The 5,758-nt window shown below is 43.1% G+C and overlaps 1 protein-coding gene across 1 annotated transcript in view; it reads left to right on the top strand.

The window, feature by feature from the left end:
- Positions 1-5,758, top strand: part of LOC102875966 (chromosome unknown open reading frame, human C16orf47) — a 50,316-nt gene that overhangs the window by 44,008 nt on the left and 550 nt on the right.

Genomic DNA, 5,758 nt, shown 5'->3' with positions numbered 1-5,758 from the left:
AAACTGAAGCTGTGAACAATCTCAATCTCTTCGTCATCCATCCTGGTGCTGCCAATTGGTCCAGTGGTGAGAATCTTTGTCTTCTTGACATTGAGCCTCAGACCATACTGAAGGCTGCAGTCCTTGACCAACACTATAAAGCAGGTACTCTGATTATCCTGCAATACAGCCAGTGAAGGTAGAACTAGGCCTTGCACTGAAGTGGGCGTTGGCAGAGTCAAGAACAGTGAGGCTCCTGAGGGTCCTGCAGAGGGGAGGACAGGAGGCGTTCTGCTTCAGTACAGACATATCATCAGGGAGCCCTGTGGGACAATTCTGCTGTGCCCTACATCCGGCCACTGTGAGTTTGAATTGACTTGACCACATTGTGTTTGGTTTGGTGTCTAGCTTCACATCCAGTACTCTTAGCTAAGCCATGAAGCTATAACACCTCCAGTTTGTTTAAGAGGGTGGATAACAGTTGTTTAATGTTTGTGATTTTAAACAAGATCAATAAATACAATAAATAGCTCATGGCTGACGTACTTAGATGAAAAAAACTAGCTCTACAGTAGTGGAACATAAGACGACACGGCGAGGAGGACAGATAAGCCACAGGAAGGTGAATTTTCAAGGATTTTCAAGGTGTTACTGACAGCGGACTCTGAACACACTTTTTAAATTGGGAGAAGGAATCACAAAATGTGAAGTGATATTTTGTGTGGTAACAGACTAAGTGGACAGTGAAGCCAGCAGAATTTTTACTTTTAATGTTGTGCTTTTCCATTTGAATTTTCAAACTCAGATCCCCAAATGGTTCTGTTTATGCCAGCAAGATGTATCTGAGCAGTGAAACTACCATTTTCTTTAATTTGTTATTCTCCTCACTTCATTAAAAAAAAATTGTCATTTTAAAAAATGTGTGCCAGAAAGCCCACCGCTTCCTCCCCTTTGATGTCAGGCTCCTTGCCCTCAAGTTGCTTATCGTCTGAGCACGGAGATAAGGAGGAGCAGAGGCAGGGAGTGGGGAGCACGGCCGGCTGGCTCTAACTAAGTGCCCAGGAACGCAGAGCCGTCTCCTGAGACTGCAGGAGTGCAGTTCTCTTCCCAAACATGGTCTTTTCCCTGGTGTGTGTTTTTCCCCTCCACCAGAAATTTTCCACTTTAATTATGTGGGTTAGGTTAGAGGAGTTCACCTTCGGAACGTTAAATGCACAAATAGCTGGTCCCTGCCACAAGACACATTTCTGGGAAAGCCCAAAGATAAATGTTTACAGCCAATACTGGGCTAATCGGAGTGGGTGAAGTTGAGGGTGATTTAAGCATTAGGTGCTCATGCCCTAAGGAACAGCCTAGAGAGAGTGCCAGCCTCGACATCCTGGAATTCTGGCCTTGGTTCTCACCAATAGTGGAATCATTGGCAATGTTCATAGATTTGGGTTTCCCGCCCACACCGCCTTTCCTTGGTTTTTGCCTTAAATATGAGGAGGTCGGTAATTAAAACCATACTTTAAACATTAAGTCTACCACCTAAAGGAATGACGTTTATTAAAGTTGCTAAGCATTAAGTACAGAAACTCAAAATAGCCAGAGCATACTTCCCTCAGCATCTGCTTAAAATAGTGGCTGCGAGAAGCCTGAGTATTAGAAATTGCTGTGTGTTCCTCTATATGTGCGTGTGCGTACACACACACACGCTCACACACCCTCACACTCTGATGCATACACACATGCACATCAATACATTGACATATCAATAAATGGATGCATTTCTCAAGTAACTAGTGTTTGACAAGCAGAAAGTCAACATGACCCCCTAATCAAGGTACTTAGAAGGGTCATTACTCAGAAAAACTGCACTCATCTCATTAGAGCTCCGAGAAAGTAGGGACTAATTCTGCCTATCACTTTCCCTTTTAGAAACGTCCTCTCCTTGTCAGTCACAGGGGGTCGGTGATGTTCACTATGGAAAGATGTGGGGAAGGTTGAGCTCTCCTGAGGCACTTGAGGCTGCCATGAGTTGGACTCTCCTTGAGGACAACAACTAGTAAAACCCACCAGGGCAGCGAGAGGCAGTGCTATTTGCCACTTGCTGCCCTTTTGTTTGCTCAGGGTTCCCTTCAGGTAATGCCTTCTGAGAACTTGGGACGGTGAGCAGTCTGTGGGTGTCTAGAAAAGCAGTCCAGGCAAGATGTAATATCATCCAGCTTGGAAAGAAGGACCCTTCTAGGTGTTTGGTTTTTTTGAAGTTACTTGAAGAAAGCTTCCTTCAAGAATTTCTTAGAGCACACTGACTAGTGCCTACTAAAGAAATATTAAGTGTTGAGGGACTCCTAAGGGCTACCAGGTACCAGGCACTGTGAAAAAACAAGCAAAAACCAAGACACTGCTTTCAAGTCCACTCACACTCCTGATGATCCTCCATCATGTTTCCTAGGCTGTAACATTTAACAGGAGCAGGCAGCCCCATCTTTTTCTTGCAGAGTGATTGGTGCATTTGAACCACTAACAGCCCAGTACATAATACATGGTGCCACCAGGGCTCCTTGACAGGTATAGCTCTCTGAAAAGTCTTAATTTTATTCTTTTCAACTCCATAAGTAAGAGGGAGGCATTAGAGTTAAAAAGGCTAGAAGAGAGCCTTTGTGGTCCTAGGGGTTTGGGGGGCAACTAACCCTTCATCCTCCGTTCTCAGTTATGAGCTCTGGAAAAGTAATTACATTTTCTGAGTCTTTACAAATACTGTACATAATACAGTAAAACTCACAAAAGCAGGGACCTGTTTAGGACAAAAACCTGTCAGAGAGAGAAAGCTCAGATACTTTTCATTCATAGAAAAATAGTGACTCTGCACCCTTTTAATAAAGACAGAAAACTAGTGAGACTTGGAAAAACAAGACAGCCCTTTCCATTTCTGGGTCTCTCAGGTTTTGCTGTATGATATTTATATTCCTTGATGATTGAACATGTACACACACAGTCTTACAGCAATGTCTATCTGGGATCTAGTCCATATTGTTGTTGTTGATTGCCTTCAAGTCGAGCGCAACTTATAGTGACCCTATAAACAAAAGGCCTTGAAGCCCCTCTACAACTATTGACATTTATCAAAGTGCACAGTTTCCAGAGGCATGTTGTTTAGGAATTGGATGCCTCTACATATTGGGGGGTGGGGGAGGTAATATTCTTTTAATGACTGAATGAGAAACTCCTAAGAACATAGTCATTGTGAGGTGCTGCTGTGTTGGTTGCAACTCATAGTGACCCGTGAGTCCTCTTCATGCAACAGAATGAAACACTCCCATTCTTAAACCATCCCCATGTGGACGCTGTTCCCAAACATTGCGACACCTATGGTGTAAATCCCTCTCATCGAGGGTCTTCCTCTCCTTAAAATGATATCCTCTTACAAAAGTTCATTTAGCCTCTTTCTTCTTTGTATCATAAATGGAAAGATCATTGACTTGGGGTTTTGTGAATAACTAAGATTTGGGGAAGAAGTAGCAAAGAAAATTCTAGCCAGATTGAATCCTACAAAACCTTGTATGGTTAAGGTAGAGTTGGGGAGAAAAAGATAACCACTAGCCACACTTTTCCTACTCCTCCTATATAGAAGTCTCGGATGTGAGTCAGTCAGTGATGTACCTTCCACACGTATACTAGAAGAATGGTCTTTTGTTGAGCATGGAAACTGAGGGTCAGGAAAGGAAGAAGGGTGAAGAAAAGGGCTCTGGAGTTGGTCCTCCTGAGTGTGAATCCCTGTCTGTCATTTTATAAGTTATGTGGCCACAGGAGAGTCTTTAGCTTCTCTGAGCTTCAGTTCTGCAAATTGGGGATAATAATAGAGGAGGAGTATTGAATATACCAGGGACTGCCAAAGGAACAAATATGTCTTGGAGGAAGTGAAACCAGGATGTTCCTTAGAGGCAAGTGTTATGAAACTTCAGCTCATATTCTTAGGGCATCTTGTCAGGAAGCACTAGTCCTTGGAAAATGACATCATGCTTGGAAAATAGATCAGAGAAAGGAAGGAGGACCCTCAGTGAGATGACTGCCTCGCTCACAGTGGGCGTAAGCATGGCAGAAATAATGAGGATAACACAGGCTAGGGGATGGTTTCAATCTGTTCTTCACAGGATTGTTACGAGTCGTAGTTGACTCATCAGCCCCTAACAACAACAGGGTTACTTGGTAAAGAAAACAAGTTGGTATCTGCAGAACCTGGGGCATGCCTGGTGCTTTGCAAGCATTCAATCTCTGGTACTTTTTTTGGTAGTTGTCCTTCATGTGCATAAACAAAGTTTTAAATGGTGTCTCCATCTCCTAGGGCTGTCATAACAAAAATACCACGAAGTGGGTGGCTTGAAAAAACAGAAATTTATTTTCTCACATTTCTGGAGTCTAGAAGTACAAACCAGGGTATCAGTCATGCTGGTTTGTTCTGAGGACTTTGAGAGAGGAACTGTTCCTTGTTACTCTTAGTTTCTGGTAGCTGCCAGCCAGCCGTGGTGTTCTTTTGCTGCTTATACATCCCTCTGCCTCCGTCCTGCTTGCCTTCTGCCTTCCTCTGTGTATGACTGTTTTCTGCCACACGAAAGAGATTAGGACTAGAACACACCCTACTCCAGTAGGACTTAACTGGTAATACAAAGAAAATACCAGTTTCCTCAAATAAGGTCGCACTCAACAATGCAGAAGTTAGGACTTCACATAGTGAAGACCTGTATGGACAACAATTCATCTCATCCGTGACATCGTTTAAACAGTTGTTCAGATCACACAGTTACTAACATCAGGCAGAATCTAAAACTGATCCTTTTGTTTAAGTCAACAAAAGATAATTTGGTGCTACAGTAACAACCCTAAAAGCTTGGTAGAGTGGCTTAGCAAAAGTTTATCTCACATTCACACAAAGTCCTTTTCAGTTCTGGACACCTGTGCCTGTTTTAGGTCAGCATTCAAATGGTTCCCTCTTATTCACAGCAACACAAGCATGCCACGTGCCTATGGCAAGTGAAGAGCAAGAGAGTTACGTGCCAGTGATTAAATTATTCTGAGTGGAAGGAAGACATGTCCCTCCTAGTTGAATTTTATTGGCCAGGCTAAGTCACAAGAACACACCTGACCTCAAGATATAAGTGTCATCTTTCTTAGTATATAGAGGATGAGAAACAATTACAACTACACAGTATTCACGCCCACCATAGCCCTCAATGCCAGTCTAACTCGTAACTCATAACTATCTGCTCTCCTCTCTGCTGATGTTAGGGGCTGCCAAGTTAACTTGACCTGATGGTAGCTTACTGTGTAACAGATGGGATGTTGGTCAGCCCTATGCCATCTTCTTGCTCTTTGGCATGTTTGAGTCCCTTGTTGCAGCTCTTGTGTGGTACCTTCCATCCTCGGTGGCTCATCTCTCATCTCCCAGAACAATATGAGACAATATTCTTTTGGGATCCTGGAAGCTTTAATTTGCTAGTTTTTTAAGGTGGATTTCCCCCAAAGCCTGTCTACCATGGATGGACCGCATGGTCTCCAGCATCATAGCAACATGCAAGCCACCACAGAACAGAACCTGACAGACGTGAGGCAGTGATCCATGATAGAATGAGCAGCTCTTACCTTTACATGAAAGTTAGCTTTCACTAACTTCCTTAATCCCAGTAAAAATATATGGCTTTTAAGTGAAATAACTGTACGCAGATAGACTCAATCTTAGAGGCGTTAACAGGAATAGGAAAGGAGAGAAAGAAGAGTAAAAATGCATTTTTTAATAAAT

This window comes from Elephantulus edwardii, unplaced genomic scaffold (assembly GCF_000299155.1).
Source record: "Elephantulus edwardii isolate Elephantulus edwardi_28Jun2011 unplaced genomic scaffold, EleEdw1.0 scaffold00001, whole genome shotgun sequence".
Lineage (NCBI taxonomy): Eukaryota > Metazoa > Chordata > Mammalia > Macroscelidea > Macroscelididae > Elephantulus > Elephantulus edwardii.
The sequence above is the reverse complement of the archived record's forward strand: the minus strand, read 5'-3'. Positions and strand labels throughout refer to the sequence as shown.